The sequence below is a fragment of the Orcinus orca genome, chromosome 14 (assembly GCF_937001465.1).
Source record: "Orcinus orca chromosome 14, mOrcOrc1.1, whole genome shotgun sequence".
Classification (NCBI taxonomy): domain Eukaryota; kingdom Metazoa; phylum Chordata; class Mammalia; order Artiodactyla; family Delphinidae; genus Orcinus; species Orcinus orca.
Window position 1 is genome coordinate 55,220,684 of NC_064572.1, and position 21,782 is coordinate 55,242,465.

Consider the following 21,782-nt stretch of genomic DNA (forward strand, 5'->3'; position numbering starts at 1 on the left):
ACTTCTCCCAAACAGCCAATGATTTGTGGGTAATTTGGAGTCACAACCCCAAATTACCCCATGAAGGCTTAACCTGATATATGGTTTCTACTTCTGTGGCCTACCTGCTTCGAACTGTCCTCGTGGTTCCCAAGCTCACTTTTGTCCTGGACACTAGCTTTAGTTCAGCCTTATTCTTCACTGTATAAACCTGAAACAAAACCCCTCAGTTCCATCCTAGATCCTGCTCAAAGAACCTCACTTATACTGGCACCAGCTAGCTTCCCAGTAGTTCTGGGGAGGAATAGAATGCAGGCAGTATCTCACAATCTAAAAGGTATATCCCAGGGATTCCTATCCTCCTTCAAAAATGAGGACCCCTTTTAAATGTCAAAACATTTTTCAAGCCCACACTTAGTAGTAATTGTACTTTTAGTATCGGTTGTCTGAAAAAATACAGAATGACGAAAAGCTATGATAGCTTAAATGCTCTTAAGTAAATTTGCATTTTATTAATCATAACTACATCTATATTTATCAGGAAGGAAAATCTCCTATTTTGAAAAAGGGGGAAACATTTACTCCAGCTGCTTCTGTGTTCTAAGAAAGTGAAGAATTCACCTCTGGGGGAAAAAGTCATTCTAGGTCGTGAAAGGGAAGGTTCTAGGCTAATCTGATGAGAGAGAAAGGGGCTGAAAGGAAACAAATTGTTCTACATAATAAAATAATACAGATCTTTTAAGTTGTTCCCAGGCAGATTAAGAGAGTAACGGCTTGGGCTTCCCTGGTGGTGCAGTGGTTGAGAGTCTGCCTGCCAATGCAGGGGACACGGGTTCGTGCCCCGGTCTGGGAAGATCCCACATTCCGTGGAGCGGCTGGGCCCGTGAGCCATGGCCGCTGAGCCTGCGCGTCCGGAGCCTGTGCTCCGCAATGGGAGAGGCCACAACAGTGAGAGGCCCGCGTACCGCAAAAAAAAAAAAAAAAAAAAAAAGAGAGTAACGGCTTTTAGGTTTTGTTTTTGTTGTTGGAGGGTGTGGGCAAAGAGGGAAGGAAGGACCCCAACACATTGAAAGAGATGTTGGGGGGGAAAGAGTTGATGAGAAGAGGAACTGAACATGAATTCAGACCATTATTATTTGGAGCAAGGACTTGGAGGCTCTTAGAACGACCCAACCCACAAAAGGGGGATATCCACTATAGGAAATGTGGTTTCTCATCATTTTCTTGAGTTATTTCTTTAGAATCATAAGAACTACAAGTGACTTTTACAGATACCGGGAGAGGATCCCAAGCATCTGAACTAGTACACACAAGGATTAAAACATCAACACAGACCACAGTCCTGCCAAGTCTGTTGTTTCAAAGGCCTGCTGTAAGTAACACCCTAATACTACAGTAAAAGCAACAATCTCCACAACTTACAAGAAAAGCACTCTTGCATATACATTTTTATTTTTACCACCAAAATACCCTAAGAGAAAGGTATTACCAACCCAACTTCACAACGGGGAGAGTGAAATGATACCTTACAGTTACTAAGGAAGTCACAGAACGAGAACAAAAAGCAGGGCCTTTCCATTCTGAAAGCAGTGCTCTTTCTACATCAACACAGGTATGGAAAAGGAACAAGAAAAAAAAGGGCATCGATAAAATTTTAATTAATTTATCAGATTTCAATAGCCAACAGAGAACACCTGAGAGGTCAAAGAATGAAGCCCTGCTCTAGACAGATTAGGTGCTACTGCTAACTTTAAACCATCTCCCACTAAACAGCAAGAATATTCATTCATTCAATAATTCAACAGACTTTTATTTATTGACTATTTATCTTGTGCTAGTGCATTGACAAAAGCCAAGTTTCAGTAATTACAACTTGAATACAGTTCAATAATTGTTATCAATAAACAGTGTAATGATATTCTTCCCTTGATGGTAAGAACCTGATTCACTGCCATATTGGTTTGTGGATGTTATTAAGCTGATGAAAATCCTGCCTTTCCTAAAGAACAAAAAGCATTTACCCAAAAGACATTAATTACAATCGCACACAAACCACCCGCCTACATTGCTTTTAAATTTGTAACCAGATAAACACAGAAGACTATTCATGAATTTTTTTATTCTAGAGCGCCCAAGGTAAGGCAAAAGTCATAGCTGAGAAGTTGCCCAAGTGCGGTTGAGCAATGACATGGCCCAAAGTCATCACAGGAAGATGTGACCCAGAAAAGTTGCTCTACAAAAAAGGGAAATAAATGAACAACTTCCTCAACTTATGTTGTGCCAGTCACTGTCTTTTGTCACTGGAGTCACTGGACAAGTCAGTCCAGTGTGCCTTCCAAGTTCTGGTTCTGCCACTTAGTTAGTTGTTTCAACAGGTACTTACTTTCTCTGTGCTTCAGTTTTCTCTTTATAGAATGTAAAGGTTGGACTACATAATCTCTAGAATTCTCTATAAATCAGGGTCTCAGCAAGAAATAGACTCAAATTAGGATAATTCAAGGTGACTATTTATGGAGGTATGGGCAGGAGGTAGGGAAACTACAAAGGACAGGGCAGTCACAGAAGAATAATCACCATTCCAGGTCCAAAGGCAGGAAGGAAGGAGGCAGTTACAGGACCCAAAAGGAAAGAGTCATATAGCAAGGGCCACCTTGAGAGGAGCAGCGACTTCCCATCAAGGGGCACAGTCAGTGCAAGGTGATCACCTTGCAGGAAGGGCTGGATCTCCCTTTGATATCCTTCCCTGGACTTGCCATCGGCTGAACTCAACAAGAAGTCAAAGAACATATCAGTTTCCCAGGGAAGAGAACAGAGTGGAGAAGGGTAGAGAGTAAGACCTGGAGATGGGAACTAGCACAGTCCCTTCACTGATTCTGTTTGTCTGTTAATTTGACCACTGACATGCCAAACCTGGAACTTCTGGGCAGTTAGGAATGGGTATGGGGCAACATACACACCAAGGTCAGTCCCTATGCTATCACTGTACAGAATATTTCAAGGTGCTGATATCATGCTCCTAGATGAACCTCCAAGGTCTAGATATGTTATCTGATTTTTATCTTTAAAAGAGGATACATGACCTAAAAGGAATAGACCATAGTTTCTATCCACTTCTCTGTGAAGCATAAGAGTTAAGACGCCAGTGCTGAAATCAGATACACCCAAGTTTGATTCCAGGTTCTGACTCTGGGTAACCTGATTAAACTCTCTAGGCCTCTCCTCGTTTGTAAAATGGTGATAATAGAACCTACTGCGTGGGGCTGTTGGGAAGATTCAAAGAGACGGTCAGCACGTAGCCCAGAGTCTGACTGATACAAGGCAACATTTAATCCTCCACTGGGCATTTATCCAACAAAAATTTCTTGGGGAGTTGTTAATGACTATTACCTGAGTTACCTTCCTCTTCCTTCATTCTGACTCTGAAGGACTCCTTCATATGACTGACTTTCTAGGGTTCCCAAAATGCCAACAATCAATCATAGATTTTTACTGAAGCTACACATTAAACGAATTTGTTTGAAGTTATCACCTTAGACAAGATGAAATTAATAGCTTTCAGTGTAAAAATTGTTCATTTTGAAAATATAAATCTTCCACATTGAAAATAAAATCAAAGAAAATATAAATCAATCATCATGTAATGCCATTTGAAAACTATAATTTAGAAAAAGGAAACTTGGATTCCATCAAAAGGATTTATTCCGGCAGTATCTTTTATGACTATATAATCCTATTTTTAAAAAACTTGGGGGACTTTATTATCTATAGATACACAAAGATAGGATAAGGATGGGAAAAAGACCACCGTAACTATAAAAGAGAATGTGAAAATACAAAATGTCACGAGTATAGCAAACATCAGATTTTGGATACCTAGCTGGGGAGTGGGGAAGAAATAAGTGAAGAGACTGTTGGTGACACAGAAGCCAAGACCCAAAGACATCACAACTGAGCTGCACATTCTCATCTGGCCCGTCCACATTTCCAGAGTGCGTTCTTGGTCCAGGCGCTGGGATAGGCCTTAGGTGAGCAAATCCTATTAGCCCTCCAAACACCACTGCTGCTTTTGGAGTATCCAAGGTCTACTGGGAAGGTAGACTTATAAACAGTCATCCAGAGAACATTATGGACATTGTGCTATAACACAAACAAATCAACATGGGAACATAAATTCAGGGGAAAGGAGGGTCAAAATACTAAAGGCTTGCTGTCGGTTAGCCTTTGCTGTGTAAAAACTAATCGAAAACCATGTGGTTTCAACACCAGCCATTTATTCAGCTCCCTATTGGCAGGTTAGGGGGGCCGTTCTGGGCCAGGCAACGTCAGTCCATCTCGGGTGGGTTTTCTTATGTCTGTGGTCAGGTGGTAGACCTGCTGGTGCCTGAGTAGTTTAGGATGGCTTCATTCACCTGAGTGGTAACTGGCAGCCAGGGAAGTCGGAGGACTAAGCCCTGGGTCTCTCGTTGTCCAGCCTGGGCTTCCTCACATGATGGCAGTCACAGGGTTCCCAAAACCAGCAAAAGAAGGCAAATTCCAAGTCTCTGCCTACATCATGTTTGCAAAGGCCCATCAGCCAAAGCAAGTTAGACGGCCACGCCAAGAGTCAATATGGGAAGGGTGGTAAAGTCACACTTGAAAGGCACAACAGACATGGGAAGAATTGGGAGCCATTTCTATAATCTATCACAAGGCTACACACAAATGATATCTGAGGGGAATGTAACAGTCTCCTAGGAATTTACCAGGGTACGAGCTGTTCCCTGGAAGAAGAATCAAGATAGGAACCAGCAGGTAAATGGAAAAATGCCTCAGACTCACCAAAGATGGAGCAATGAGAGGTTCTGGAGGCAAGGTTAGATTCAAAACATGATTTCTTTTTGTACAAGTATATCTGAAATATCTGTGGCTGTAGTGCATCCCATCATACTGTCTCCAGTGTCTAATCTTGCCCCTGGGGCTTGGAAGCTAACCCAATAAGGCTGCTGGGGACACTCATGTAATACGCTCTGCAGGTAAAAACCCTATTATACTGACCCTCCTTACAGGGAGACCTTGGTGACAGGACATCCTGGAAATGAAATCCACAGCATCTTCATAAGCCATGAGAAGCAGAACTGTGCCTTCAAAGATATAGAAAAAAGGCTCTGGCAGCTATGATGAGGTACCCACTCAAGGGAGTAAGGAAACAAGACCCGCTGAAGCAGAACTGTGTCATAAATGGTGTGGCTTCTATGTCCCTCTTTCATTTTCCCTTCCTGTTTCATACTCAAGACACAATTAAATAGTCAATTGTTGCCAGTTTCATTCATTCATTCATTCGTTCGTTCACTTCTCCAGCCAATATTTATTGAGACTTTCCACATACCAACAGAAGCTGGAAGCAAACAGAGATGAATAAGATGTCTCTGTCCCCACGAACCTCAGCACTTGATGTGTGGGGGACAGAGAAATATAATCAACTACATTTCAGCCTGATGGTGATAGAGAAGGAAGCTCAGAGTGGTCAGGGAGAGCCTGGGAGGAGCACCTAAGCCAGACCAAGGTGTCAGGGACAGCCTCCTGGAGACCATGACACTTTCGCTGCGTCATGAAGAATGCTTGGGAAATAGGCAGAAAAGAGGAGGGCATTCTAGGCAGAGGAAACAGAATGTACTGGGACATGGAAGCAAAGGAGGACATGGTATATGCAGGAAAACAGAAGCAGCCCCTATACTTCCTGTGACACATACGAAGTACACAGAGGAAAGGGCAAGCGCAGGAGACAGCTAGGATGTTATCTGAGGAGTGATGGTGCACCACAAACCCTCCCCTCCCCATTCTCTACAACATTATACAAGGTACCCGTCATTTATCCTTCCCGACTGACCCACTGAGCGCACCTCAGCATGAGTGAACTCAAGTCCCTGACGTGCCTCAAGCAGCATCTGAAGGAAATCATGGAACTGACCTTGGCCCCTATTTCTGGCATCACTGGACAGGTAGGGTGGTTTGCAGGCAGGCTGGCATTCCCTGAAGCCTCATCAAGACCCCATATAGACTTTTCCTACGGGAATCCTGGTCTAAACAGCCCCGATCCCTGACCTTTCCACACCAAGCTCCCCTACTCTACTCCCAAATTTACCAGACTCATTTATTCATTCAGGGATATTTTTGCATTCATTCAGGGATATTTTTGCATTCCCACTAGTGTACATGAGCCTGAGGAAGATGAATCAGACACTGTCTTGAGCCTAAAGTGTTTCTACTCTAGTAGGATATTCCTTAATCCATTGATCCATTCATTCAACAAATATGATTCAGCGCCTACTGTGTGCCAGGAACTCTGCAAATGCTAGGAAAATCGAAGTCAAAGTTCTTGCCCATTCTAATGGAATTTAAGACAGGCACATAAACAATTATCTTGAAGGTACAACGCAGCAGATACAGGGTTGGAATGCAGGTTTCCCGACTCCCAGGTGAGTAGCTAAACTTCTTGAAAGAGCTGTTTCTAGTCAATGTCTCTCCTTCCTTCCTCCCAATCTCTCCTCACCTCTCTCCACCGGGGCTTCCATTCCACTGTTTCACTGAAACCTCTCTTCTCAAGATCACCAGTGACTTCAAGGTCACCCAATTCACTGGCCATTTTTCTAGCTTTATCTTACAACAGCGTTTGACACAGGTGATATTCTATCCTTGTCAAAACATTTCCCTTAATTTCCGTGCTAGCACTCTCCAAGTGTTCCTACTTCACTACCCATCCCTTTTTAAACTTTGCTGGCTCTTCCTCTTCTCTTGACCTCTAAACATTTTATCTTGCTAAGGACGGGTAGCTGGACCCCACCCTATGGCTTTAAATATCATTTCCAATGAAGCCCAAATTTGTATCTCCAGTCCTGACTTCTCTCTGGAACCCGAGACTCTTATACCCAAATGTCTAATGATATCAAACTTAGCATTCAAAATAGAACTCTTGGAAATGCAAATCAAAACAACAATGAGGGATCACCTCACACCAGTCAGAATGGCCATCATTTTTTTTTTTAAAGACACATTTATTCAGCACCATGATCAGACTATTACATTTAACGATCAACAGCATGGGTGCAAAAAAAAAAAATCTACATTAAGACCCTTTGTTGGAATGCTTCACACTTTCCACAGAACAGAAACTCAAATAACCTGTTATACAATTAGTCACAAATACAGTCCTCGAGTTTTTTTGCCCATACATGAGTATTGTCTAAAACATGTCTTCTTTGTAGCAGCTAGGCCCTGCCACCACTGTGCTTGACTGAGTTCACAAACCTGTAGCTTCCCTGTCACTTCCCTGGCTCTCCTCTCCTGCTAAGCTTTGTTTCCTGGCAGTAATCAAAGCTTCCTGCCACTGTCATAGCTCCTGCTGCTGCTGGAACAGCCATAGCCACCTTGGTTTCATGGTTTGGCAAAGTACTGACCTCCACCACCACAGGGGCCAGCACTTCTGCCTCCAAAGTTTCCTCCTTTTATGGGTTCAAAATCTGAAGATTGATTGTTGTAAATGCCAAAATCATTGTAGCCTCCACCACCTCCAAAATTGCTCCCATCATTACCAAATCCATTATAGCCATCCCCACTGCCACCATAGCCACCACCACCGTGGCTGCCACCAAAGCCAGCTCGACCACTGAAGTTTCCTCCATGACCAAAGCTGTCATTCCCACAAAAACCCCCTCCACGGCCACCACCAAAGCTTCCAGAACCACTTCGACCTCTTTGGCTGGATGAGGCACTAGCCATCTTTGCTGAGATAGGGCTTTCCTTAGTTCACAGTTGTGGCCATTCACAGTGTGGTATTTCTGACTGACAATCCTGTCTATGGAGTCATGGTCATCAAAGGTTACGAAAGCAAAGCCTCTCTTTTTGCCACTGCCTTGGTCAGTCATGATTTCAATCACTTCCATACTGTTCAAAATAATCTCTTAGGTGATGTTCTTCAGTGTCTTCTTTAATGCCACCAACAAAAATCTTTTTCACAGTTAAGTGGGCACCAGGTCTTTGAGAATCTTCTCTTGAGACGGCCCTCTTTGGTTCCCCAACTCTTCCATCCACCTTGTGTGGCCTTGCCTTCATGGCCGCACCCACCTCCTCCACAGTAGCATACATGACAACCCGGAAGCCTCTGGAGCACCTGGTGCTTGGATCCCTCATTACCACACAGTCTGTGCGTGCTCCCCACTGCTCACAATGGCTCCTCAGGCTCTCATCGCTTGTTTCAAAGCTCAAACCTCCGACGAAGAGCTTCCGCAGCTGTTCGGGCTCTTTGGGAGACTCTGACTTAGACATGACGGCAGTGGAGCTGGGGGGAGACATCAATGATGCTTACTCGGTGGCGTCCACAGGCAGAAAGCAGAATGGCCATCATTAAAAAGTCTACAAATAACAAATACTGGAGAGGGTGTGGAGAAAAGGGAACCTGTTGGTAGGAATGTAAATCGGTGCAGCCATTATGGAGAATAGTATGGAAGTTCCTCAAAAAAAAAAAAACTAAAAATAGAGTTGCCACATGATCCAGCAATCCCACTCCTGGGCATATATCCAGACAAAATTATAATTCAAAAAGATACATGCACCCCTATATTCACAGCAGCACTATTCACAATAGCCAAGACATGGAAGCAACCTAAATGTCTATCAACAGATGAATGGATAAAGAAGATGTGGTACATATATACAATGGAATGTAGCGGTCAGCCATAAAAAAGAATGAAATAATGCCATATGCAGCAACATGGATGGACCTAGAGATTAGCACACTAAGTGAAGTCAGAAAGAGAAAGACAAATACCAAATGATATCACTTATAGGTGGAATCTAAAATATGACACAAATGAACTTATCTACAAAACAGACATAGAGAACAGACTTGTGGTTGCCAAGGGTGGGGGGAGGGAAGGATTGAGAGTTTGGGGTTAGCAGATACAAACTATTATATATAGAATGGATAAACGACAAAGTTCCATTGTATAGCACAGGGAACTATATTCAATATCCTGTGATAAACCATAATGGAAAAGAATGTGTGTGTGTGTGTGTGTGTGTGTGTGTATGTATTATATATATATAAGTGAATTATTTTGCTGTACAGCAGAAATTAATACAACATTGTAAATCAACTATATATCAATAAAATAAATTTTTTTAAAAAACCAAGATAGAACTCTTGATTTTCACCACCAGTTCTGCTACTCTCTTATTTGATCAACAGCATAACCATCGACTGAGTTGCTTGAGCCCAAAGCACACAGTCATCCTTTTTTCTTCTCTGTCCCTCACCCCCCAGATCCAATCCATCAGTTAGTTCTGCCAGTGTGCCTCCCAGACGTATCTTGAACTCCTCCACTTTGCTCCATCTTCACTCCTCTCAATCATCTTTTATCTCAACAACAACAGAAGCCTTCCCATTGGTCTCCCAGCTTTCACTCACACTACTTTCCATTTCATTCTCCACAAAGTAACCACAAGGAACTATTAAGATTACAAACCAGATCATGTCACCCAAGACTTCAAACTCTCCAAGGCCTCCACTGCATTTAGAATAAAATCCAATCTCTTTACCTGTCCCAAATCCCAATATGAGTTGTGACCACTGCTTTACTCTCATCTCCTTCTGGGCTTTCCTTTGATCTCTCTACTCCAATCACACTGGCCCAGGGCCTTTGCACCAGCTGCTGCCTTTGCCTGGAATGTTCTTCCTCCTGATCTTCACATAGGCAGCTCCATCACGTTATTTACATCATGATGTATATGTCACCTCCTCAGACAGGCCTTCCATGATCAACCACTCTAACACATCACTCTGTTTTAATTCTCCATGTGGCACTTATTACTAATGAATCTGTGTGTGTGTGTGTGTGTGTGTGTGTGTGTGTTTAGTTTATATGTTTCTTGCCTATTTATTCTTACTAGAATGTAAGATTCAAGACAGCAGAGGCCTTATTTGCTTTTGCTGAGGATATAAAAGAGTAACCAATGAAGATTAAGTAATCAATAAACACTGAAGATGTGAATAGATGAATCCCCTAGGACTCCCATAATAAGAAAAGGCAATTTTTCTGTCAAGAAATTGCTAACATTCACAGGAAGACAGACAAAATGAAAAGGCAGAGGGCTATGTACCACATGAAGGAGCAAGGTAAAACCCCAGAAAAACAACTAAATGAAGTGCAGATAAGCAACCTTCCAGAAAAAGAATTCAGAATAATGATAGTAAAGATGATCCAGGACCTCGCAAAAAGAATGGAGGCAAAGACCGAGAAGATGCAAGAAATGTTTAACAAAGACCTAGACAAATTAAAGAACAAACAGAGGTGAACAATACAATGACTGAAATTAAAAATACACTAGAAGGAAACAACAGCAGAATAAGTGAGGCAGAAGAATGGATAAGTGACCGGGAAGACAGAATGGTGGAATTCACTGCTGCAGAACAGAATAAAGAAAAAAGAATGAAAAGAAATGAAGACAGACTAAGAGACTTCTGGGACAACATTAAACGCAACAACATTCGCGTTATAGGGGTCCCAGAAGGAGAAGAGACAGAGAAAGGACCCAAGAAAATATTTGAAGAGATTATAGTCGAAAACTTCCCTAAGATGGGAAAGGAAATAGCCACCCAAGCACAGAGAGTCCCATACAGGATAAACACAAGGAGAAACACACCGAGACACACAGTAATCACACTGGCAAAAATTAAAGACAAAGAAAAATTACTGAAAGCAGCAAAGGAAAGACGACAAATAACATACAAGGGAACTCCCATAAGGTTAACAGCTGATTTCTCAGCAGAAATTCTACAAGCCAGAAGGGAGTGGCATGACATATTTAAAGTGATGAAAGGGAAGAATCTACAACCAAGATTACTCTACCTGGCAAAGATCTCATTCAGATTCAATGGAGAACTCAAAAGCTTTACAGACAAGTAAAAGCTAAGGTATTCAGCACCACCAAATCAGCTCTACAGCAAATGCTAAAGAAATTTCTCTAAGTGGGAAACACAAAAGAAAAGGACCTACAAAAATAAACCCAAAACAAGTAAGAAAATTGTAAGAGGAGCATACATATGAATAATTACTTTAAACGTGAATGGATTAAATGCTCCAACCAAAAGACAGAGGCTCGCTAAATGGATACAAAAACAAGATCCATATATATGCTGTCTACAAGAGACCCACTTCTGACCTAGGGACACATACAGACAGAAAGTGAGGGGATGGAAAAAGATATTCCATGAAAATGGAAATCTAAAGAAAGCTGGAGTAGCAATACTCATATCAGATAAAATAGACTTTTAAATAAAGAATGTTACAAGAGACAAGGAAGGACACTACATAATGATCAAGGGATCAATCCAAGAAAAAGATGTAACCATTACAAATATATATGCACCCAACATATTAGCACCTCAATACATAAGGCAACTGCTAACAGCTATGAAAGAGGAAATCAACAGTAACACAATAATAGTGGGGGACCTTAACACCTCACTTACACCAATGGACAGATCATCCAAACAGAAAATTAATGAGGAAACAAGCTTTAAATGACACAACATACCAGATAGATTTAATTGATAATTATAGGACATTCCATCCAAAAACAACAGATTACACTTTCTTCTCAAGTGTGCATGAAACATTCTCCAGGATAGATGACATCTTGGGTCACAAATAAAGCCTCAGTAAATTTAAGAAAATTGAAATCATATCAAGCATCTTTTCTGACCACAACGCTAGGAGATTAGAAATCAATTACAGGGAAAAAAATTGTAACAAACACAAACACATGGAGGCTAAACAATATGTTACTAAATAACCAAGAGATCACTGAAGAACTCAAAGAGGATATCAAAAAATACCTAGAGACAAATGACAATGAAAACACAATGATCCAAAATGTATGGGATGCAGCAAAAGCAGTTCTAAGAGGGAAGTTTATAGCAATACAAGCCTACCTCAAGAAACAAGAAAAATCTCAAATAAACAATCTAACATTACACCTAAGGGAACTAGAGAAAGAAGAACAAACAAAACCCAAAGTTAGCAGAAGGAAAGAAATCATAAAGATCAGAGCAGAAATAAATGAATAGAAACAAAGAAAACAATAGCAAAGATCAATAAAACTTAAACCTGGTTCTTTGAGAAGATAAACAAAATTGATAAACCATTAGCCAGACTCATCAAGAAAAGAGGGAGAAGACTCAAATCAATAAAATCAGTAATGAAAAAGGAGAAGTTACAACAGCAACCACAGAAATACAAAGCATCCTAAGAGACTACTACAAGTAACTCTATGGCAATACTCTATGGCAATAAAATGGACAACCCGGAAGAAATGGACAATTCTTAGAAAGGTATAACCTTCCAAGACTGAACCAGGAAGAAATAGAAAATATGAACAGACAAATCACAAGCACTGAAATTGAAACTGTGATTAAAAATCTTCCAACAAACAAAAGTCCAGGACCAGATGGCTTCACAGGTGAATTCTATCAAACATTTAGAGAGGAGCTAACACCCATCCTTCTCAAACTCTTGCAAAAAACTGCAGAGGAAGGAACACTCCCAAACTCATTCTGGGAGGCCCCCATCACCCTGATACCAAAACCAGTCAAAGATACTACAAGAAAAGAAAATTACAGACCAATATCACTGATGAATATAGATGCAAAAATCCTCAACAAAATACTAGCAAACAGAATCCAACAACACATTAAAAGGATCATACACCATGATCAAGTGGGATTTATCCCAGGGATGCAAGGATTCTTCAATATACGCAAATCAATCAATGTGAAACACCATATTAACAAACTGAAGAAGAAAAACCATATCATCATCTCAGTAAATGCAGAAAAAGCTTTCGACAAAATTCAACACCCATTTATGATAAAAACTCTCCAGAAAGTGGGCATAGAGGGAACCTACCTCAACATAATAAAGGGCATATAGGACAAACCCAGAGCAAACATCATTCTCAGTGGTGAAAAACTGAAAACATTTCCTCTAAGATCAGGAACAAGACAAGGATGTCCACTCTCACCCCTATTATTCAACATAGTTTTGGAAGTCCTAGCCACAGCAATCAGAGAAGAAAAAGAAATAAAAGGAATACAAATTGCAAAAGAAGAAGTAAAACTGTCACTGTTTGCAGATGACATGATACTATACATAGAGAATCCTAAAGATGCCACCAGAAAACTACTAGAGCTAACCAATGAATTTGGTAAAGTTGCAGGATACAAAATTAATGTACAGAAATCTCTTGAATTCCTATACACTAATGATGAAAAATCTGAAAGAGAAATTAAGGAAACACTCCCATTTACCACTGCAACAGAAAGAATAAAATACCTAGGAATAAACCTACCTAGGGAGACAAAAGACCTGTATGTAGAAAACTATAAGACACTGATGAAAGAAATTAAAGATGATACAAACAGATGGAGAGATATACCATGTTCTTGGATTGGAAGAATCAATATTGTAAAAATGACTACTACCCAAAGCAATCCACAAATTCAATGCAATCCCTATCAAATTATCAATGGCATTTTTTACAGAACTAGAACAAAAAAATCTTAAAATTTGTATGGAGACATAAAAGACCCCGAATAGCCAAAGCAGTCTTGAAGGAAATAAACGGAGCTGGAGGAATCAGACGCCCTGACTTCAGACTATCCTACAAAGTTACAGCAATCAAAACAACATGGTACTGGCACAAAAACAGAAATATAGATCAATGGAACAGGATAGAAAGCCCAGAGATAAACCCACGCACCTATGGTCAACTAATCTATGACAAAGGAGGTAAGGATATACAATGGAGAAAAGACAGTCTCTTCAATAAGTCGTGCTGGGAAAACTGGACAGCTACATGTAAAAGAATGAAATTAGAACACTCCCTAACACCATACACAGAAATAAACTCAAAATGGATTAGAGACCTAAATGTAAGACTGGATACTATAAAACTCTTAAAGGAAAACATAAGAACACTCTTCGACATAAATCACAGCAAGATCTCTTTTGATCCACCTCAAGAGTAATGGAAATAAAAACAAAAATAAACAAATGGGACCTAATGGAACTTAAAAGCTTTTGCAAAGCAAAGGAAACTACAAACAAGATGAAAAGACAACCCTCAGATTGGAAGAAAATATTTGCAAACGGGGCTTCCCTGGTGGCGCAGTGGTTGAGAGTCCACCTGGCGATGCAGGGGACATGGGTTTGTGCCCCAGTCTGGGAAGATCCCACATTCCATGGAGCAGCTAGGCCTGTGAGCCATGGCCACTGAGCCTGCGCTTCCGGAGCCTGTGCTCCGCAATAGGAGAGGCCACAACAGTGAGAGGCCTGCATACTGCAAAAAAAAAAAAAAAATTAAGAAAAAAAATATTTGCAAACGAATCAATGGACAAAGGATTAATTTCCAAAATATATAAACAGCTCATGCAGCTCAATACTAAAGGAACCAACACCCCAGTCCAAAAATGGGCAGAAGACCTAAATAGACATTTCTCCAAAGAAGTCATACAGATGGCCAAGAGGCACATGAAAAGCTGCTCAACATCACTAATTATTAGAGAAATGCAAATCAAAAGTACAATGAGGTATCACCTCACACCAGTTAGAATGGGCATCATCAAAAAATCTACAAACAAGAAATGCTGGAGAGGGTGTAGAGAAAAGGGAACCCTCTTGCACTGTTGGTGGGAATGTAAATTGATACAGCCACTATGGAGAACAGTATGGAGGTTCCTTAACAAACTAAAAATAGAGTTACCATATGACCCAGCAATCCCACTACTGGGCATATACCGAGAGAAAACCATAATTCAAAAAGACACATGCACTCCAGTGTTCATTGCAGCACTATTTACAATAGCCAGGTCATGGAAGCAGCCTAAATGCCCATTGACAGATGAATGGATAAAGAAGACGTGGTCCATATATACAATGGAATATTACTCAGGCATAAAAAGGAATGAAATTGGGTTATTTGTAGAGACGTGGATGAATCTACAGACTGTCATACAGAGTGAAGTGAGTCAGAAAGAGAAAAACAAATATCGTATTTAACGTATATATGTGGAACCTATAAAAATGGTACAGATGAACTTGTTTGCAGGGCAGAATTAGAGAAACAGATGTAGAGAACAAATATATGGACACCAAGTGGGGCAAGCAGCGGGGGAGGGGTGTTGTGATCAATTGGGAGATTGGGATTGACATATATACACTAATATGTGTAAAATGGATAACTAATAAGAAGCTGCTGTATAAAAAAATAAATAAAATACAAAAAAAAAAATAAGAAATTGCTAACAAAGGACTATCACCTTTGTGACCCAGAAAGGAAGCCAGAGTGGTAGGAGCCTGGCAGTATTCAGAAAACTATCAAGTATAAAATCGTGAGGTAATCTGTTTATTAAACGGGAGAATCTGCAAAGACTTCTCTTGAGAATATCAGAGACTTTTTCAAACCTAACGTATAGAACATACATCTCCCAAAATACAATTCTGAAATATTCAGGCAGCTGGGCTGGATTGATTCTAGATGGATTGAAGCATGCCATTTCAGTCTCCCCATGATAGGCTATAAATATTGATAGCCCCCTTTAGGTGGACGGTTCTGCCTGATGCTCCACATGAAAGAACCATTTGGAAGGAAGAAAGCTATCCAGCTGCCTCTCTTTGAAAGATTGGGAAATATTATCAGAATGCCCAGAAATACAGAATTTGAATCAGAACAGAGGCCAGGATGAAAGTGAGAATACAAACTGGCTAAATGGGCAAAAATAAGCTCCCCAAATAGATGCACTGGAGATGTTCCCCCAAAGTCCCACAGCTGCTCAGCCCCCAGAGGCTGGCATCCTGTACTTCAACAGGCAACATCAGAAGCATGAGCGCTTAGCTCTGACCTAGCAGTCCTCGTTTTGCAGCAGTCCTTAACAAGAACTCTCCAGGCACAGAAAGGCTGTTCAAAAACAGACCATACAGTACTGGGGGTTTTATTGATGGAAGTGCTCAAACTAGCCAATTGTTTGCAAACAGAAGCTAAATGACTCATAAACTCTTTCAAGAAAGGTCATATCGCACAGGGATTGACTGCAAAGCAACATGTACAACCTAACTTGTTAAAGGTCCAAATTTTCTGGTGTGTGAATAAAATAATCTTAATTTAGGCTCAACTAGATAACCTCTTGAGGACGAGGCTGCGTCTTCATTCAGCTTTGTATCCCCACAGTACTTAAATACCCAGTAGGCAAACAACAAGGGTTTGCTTAGTAAATAAATCTCACCCCCACCATCTCCTCTAGCTTGCTCGCCCATGTGTCCTCTCTCTCCCTCTCACCTCCCCTCCCTCTCTTTCTCTCTCTCCATCCATATCCCCACCACCTACCTAACCCTCTCTCCACCCCTCTTCTCTCTCTCTCTCTCTCTCTCTCTCTCTCTCACACACACACACACACACACACACACACACACGTATATACACTTGGCCTCTTTGTTAGGACCTCCTACTCATCTAACTTAAAACTATGAAGATGTGGATCTTAACATTCCACAGCGACCTCACCTTGACCATAACCCCAAAGCTAACAGATGGACTGGAGTGGGAGATACCACGGATGAACACTAGAGAAAAATGTGACAAAACACACCTGGCCCCAAGGATATTAGATAAGAGACTACGGACTGATATGAATATAATAATAATAATTATTAACATCATCACTGTCCTGTCTGAACAGCAGGAGAAAACACTTATCACTTGACATGGTTCAGAGATGATGTTCACAAAGCCAACAGCCCTCTGAGCTGGAGTCAGACCTTCCCTCAGCCAAGCAGGATTCACTGCTTTCCCCCTGTGTGCTCTTAGGCAAGTTGCTTAACCTCTCTCAGCCTCCCTTTCCTCACCCTGCAGGAGTAGCAGGGATGAGAGTAACCACAGAGTGGTCATGGGGATGAAATGAGATGCATCACATAAATCCCGTGGCACTGGGCCCGGCACATAGTACGTGCTCAATAAATGATATTGCGACTGTCAGTTACTGTGCTTCCCTACTTGGGTTATCTCCTTCATGCCTGACACCTATGGCTTTCCTTCTGGGATGCATGAGCTTGGTCGAAATATGTTTTGTTCATTGAAACGAAAAGGACCTGGGATTTTTGCTTAATTTTGCCTGCCTTTTCACCCTGCTTCATGGCACAGCAATGATGACAATAAAGAGCTGACTCCTGGCTCTAAGCTGCTAAATCTTTTGCATCACTAGGGCTTTGTTTATGTCAGTGTTCCTCACCCACGTGGAGAGCAGAAAGTGACTCACCAGCCTACTATGCCTTGATGGGACGACCCCTTGGGACTGTCCCATTGCCTCCACGCTGCTTCTGTTTCATTATACAATCTCCTGACTCTAATTTGGTTTCCCTAAAAAACTTCACCAAGAAGAATATTTCATAAGAAGCTGGAGAATAAGAAGGCAAGGCCAGGGCTTCCCTGGTGGCGCAGTGGTTGAGAGTCCACCTGCCGATGCAGGCGACACGGGTTCATGCCCCGATCTGAGAAGATCCCACATGCCGCGGAGCGGCTAGGCCCGTGAGCCATGGCCGCTGAGCCTGCGCATCCGGAGCCTGTGCTCCGCAATGGGAGAGGCCACGGCAGTGAGAGGCCCACGTACCGCAAAAAAAAAAAAAAAGTTAAAAAAAAAAAAGAAGGCAAGGCCAGACATTTGGGAATCAGAGGCACCCACCTTCCCTCTCTTCCTTCCTTCCTTCCTCAGTCAATCCACACGGATTAACTGAACACCTACTATGTGCCAAGTACTATGCTGGGGGCTGGGGATTCAGTCTCCAACAAGGGAGACCCTGGTCCTACCATGCCTGCTGTATGGATGACCCCACAAATCATGAATCCATTACAATTAATTTCACAAACCAGTCATTACAAATTGAGGTGAGTGCAAGAAAGAAAACATGCAGGGAGTTATAAGACTGTCTAAGATAGTCTGGGGATTCTTGGAATGCTTCCATGAGGCAGTAACATCTAGTTGAGGACCTGTCTGAAGAGTGATAAGAATGAACCAGCCCAAGAGGCACATAAGTGTGTCAGCAAGGTGGGGTGGGGAGTAGGCAATAAAAAGACTTGTGAAGTCCCTGAATTGCAAAATCTCAAGGAATAGAAACAAGCTCAGAGTTGCCAGAATATGGGGGCGGGGAGAAGGGGGGCAGGGGAGGAAGAGAGACGACCTACAGGATAGTTAGAGAATTGAACTGACTTGAACAGAATCTTTGGCAGAAGTCGGCAAACTCCAGCAGGGTTAAATCTGGTCCCTTCCTGTTTTTGTATAGCCTCCCCACACACACCAGCTAAGAATGTTTTCATATTTTTAAATAGTTGAAAAAAATTAAAAAGACTAATATTTAATAACATTGTGAAAATCTTATGAAATTCAAATTACAGTAGCCATAAATAAAGTTTTACTGGAACACAGCCATGCCCGTACATTTACATATTGTCTATAGCCGCTTTCACACTACAGTGGCAGAGTTGGGGAGCTGCGACAGAGACTATATGGCATACAAGCCTAAAATATTTACTATCTAGCTCTTTGTGGAAAAAAATTGCCAACCCCTGATCTAGTGAGATAGGCAGAAGTCAGATTATAAGATCTTTTAAATCATATTAAAATTTTAGGATCTTATCCCAAGAGCAGGGGAACTCATTAACCCATTAAAGAGTTTGAAGAGGAGAACAGCATAGTTCAGCAGCGCCCAGACCTGTATGCACATTGGGTTAACCTAGGGAGCTTCCAGAATATAATGCATGAGTCTCACCCCCAGAGACTGTGCATCAGTTGGGTTTGTGTATGGCCTGGGTATGGGCTTTGGAATTTTTTGAAGATTCCTAGGTGATGCTAATGTGCAAGTAAACTTTGGGAACCATGGATAGAATCGCATTTGCATTTTTACAAGATCACGCTAACTCAGGGCTTCTCCCTCTGGCTGAATACACATTAGAATCATCTGGGGGATATTTTCAAAGATACTGATGCCAAGGTCCACCCAGACCAATTACATCAGGATCTCCAGAGATGGGCTCCGAGCATTGCCCAGGTGATTCTAACGTGCAGCTAAGGTTACACACTCTGCATTAATGTGCAGCAAGGGTAGATACGCGAAAGCCCTGGGAGGCTACTTCACATGGTCCAAGTGAAAGATGGCAGAGGCTTGGCTTGAGTGTCTGGCGCTGGGACTGGGGAGAAGAAAAGTGAAGGGACAGTGAGCAGGACTTGGCGATGCACTGGTGACAGGGGAGGGCTGGGTGGAAAGTTTCAAAAGTGATACCTAAATGTCTAGCAAAGCAAATGGGTGCAGCCTGATGCCACTTATTGGGATGGGAACCTTGGAAGAGGAAGAAGTTTGGGGGGTAAGAACATTAGTTCTGTTCTGACATCTTGTTAAAAGGGAGGATGCCTATGATGGGATTAGTCAGATTGAGGCTATAAAGAAGGCTGCGTCAAGTCACAAGAGGCCTTGAATGCTATCTTAACAATGTTCTCTTTATATAGCAGACAATGGCTACAATGATGTAGAGGAACACATATGGGCTTTTGATTCAGATGGTGTTCCTGCCACATACAGTGTGTGTGTTCCCTCAGCTTCCTCATCTACAGAATGGGATTTAAAATGTTCACACTCTGTCTCCTATACCTTTGGCCAGCCGACCTCAATGACAGCACAGGCCTCAATAAATGCCCTTACAAAGGTGTTGTGAAGATTAAATGAGATATTATGTGAATCTCTAGAAATTTATGTAGCACAAAAGACCCTCAAAAATGGTAGTTGTTATTCCTAAAGGAGAATGACACAGTGACACCTCACAATGATGTTTTAGGAAGTGTATATGGACAATGGTGTGAAGGATAAGCACATAAGGTAAGAAACTGGCACTTAGGTTTAGCAGTTATGACAGACAACATGATGGTATCTGTTCATCCATCAGTAAGAAGTCAGAGTCCCGCAATCCTGTGGAGTCCACAGTCCTCCAGAATCCCGGCTACCCTCCCGGTGCACTGCTTCTCCTTCCCAAGTGTGGCTCTGGTTGTCTGTCTTGACCAAGATGAAGGCCAGAGCTCTAGCCACCATACTCACAGCCCAGGTGACAAGATGGAGAAAAAGACAGAAAGAAGAGGATTCTATCAACTCTTAAAGTGTATATACAAGCTGAAAATTAATTTTAGAGATGAGCAAGGATGACTTCCTTCAAAGATAAAGGGGATCCAGAGAAACCAGAATGCACCCTGCACTGCTGATCACAGCAGAATTAAGGCCAAGAGCAGAACTCAGATCATCGAAGCAAATGAGTCATAGAACCTGGCAAGGAAGCAAGGCTTCAGCCAGACACCAGTCAGAACTCAAGATTATGGCTCTTGCAAGTTAGCCACAGGAGTTCCTGTAACTGTGGACAACCCAAAAATGACCCCTGCCCTCAAACATGAGGCTAAAAACTAATGGATGCTGAGAGCATTAAAACAATAACTGTATCCGCTCAGATTAACCATACATCTGATGTAAATCCATATACACCTCACAAGATGTCATCAAATAAATACTCCTGTCCCTTTAATGTAAAACAAAATACATATGTAGGAAAGTGCCTAAAATATACATGAATATTTTAATAGTAATTTTTAAAGGGAACCCTCATGTAACTACCTCTACAGGCAAGAGATAAAACATTACACCACCTCAAAAGCACACCTCTCTGATCACAGCACCCCTCCTTCCCACCCAGAAGTAATTAACTACTATCCTTGTTCTCCTGATGCATACTTCCTTCCTTTTCTTTACGATATTTACACTTATGTATGTCTCTAAACAATGTTGTTTCTTTCATTTTTATATGAATGGAATCATGTGTTCTTCTGGACTCCACTTCTTCTGCTCAGCATTATGTTTGTGGCCCCAAAGAATTTATGGGTGAAATTACATGATGTCTGACATCTGAGTTAAAATACTGTGAGGAAGGAGGAGTTGCAAAGTATACTTTGAATACGGTGGTCATAAATTCATCACTGTTGAAGCTAGGCGATGGATAGATTAGGCCCTTTATACTATACGCTTGACTCTTAAATAAGTTTCAAAAATTTTATAATAAAAAATTGTTTACATTACTTTGTGAGATTCATTTTACTACAACAATTTTCATTGCTATATAGCAACAGTTTTCTAAGTAAGGTCCCCAAACCAGGAGCATCAGAATCATTGGGGAATTTGTTTAAATGAAAATATGCAAATAATTGGGCTCCACCCCAGACTTACTGAACCAGAAACTCTTGGAATGGGGTCCAGTAATCTGTGTTTTAATAAGTCCTCCAGATAGTTCTGATGCATGCTCAAGTTTGAGAACCACTACTCAATAGTATTCTATTCTGTGAATGTTCCACAATTGACTTATCCATTCTACTACGGATACACTTATATATTATTTCAAGTTTGGGAGTTTCAAATTTGTGGATATTATAAATATTCTTGTACAAGACTTTTGGTGACAAGAGTCTCTCTGACATATACCTAGTGGTAAAATAATAGAATCCCAGAATCATAGGGTGTATGTAGCGTCAACACTACATGATAATGGCAAACTATTTTCAAAGTTGTTCACCAATTCACAGTCCCACTAGTAACGTACGAAAGTTCCCGCTGCTCTACATCCTTGCCAATATTTGGTATTTTTCAGACATTTTAATTGTTGCCATCTTAGAGGGTTTAACACTTTTAAGCTAT

General features: G+C 41.4%; 1 protein-coding gene, 1 long non-coding RNA gene and 1 pseudogene across 9 annotated transcripts in view; 1 reads left to right on the forward strand and 2 right to left on the reverse strand.

Moving 5' to 3' along the window:
* LOC125960952 (uncharacterized) overlaps nt 1-21,782 on the forward strand; it is a 275,883-nt gene that overhangs the window by 192,624 nt on the left and 61,477 nt on the right. The window lies entirely within an intron of this gene.
* The window catches only part of HTR7 (5-hydroxytryptamine receptor 7), a 94,887-nt gene that overhangs the window by 65,328 nt on the left and 7,777 nt on the right, over nt 1-21,782 (reverse strand). The window lies entirely within an intron of this gene.
* LOC105748490 (heterogeneous nuclear ribonucleoprotein A1-like) lies at nt 6,149-8,405 on the reverse strand (annotated as a pseudogene).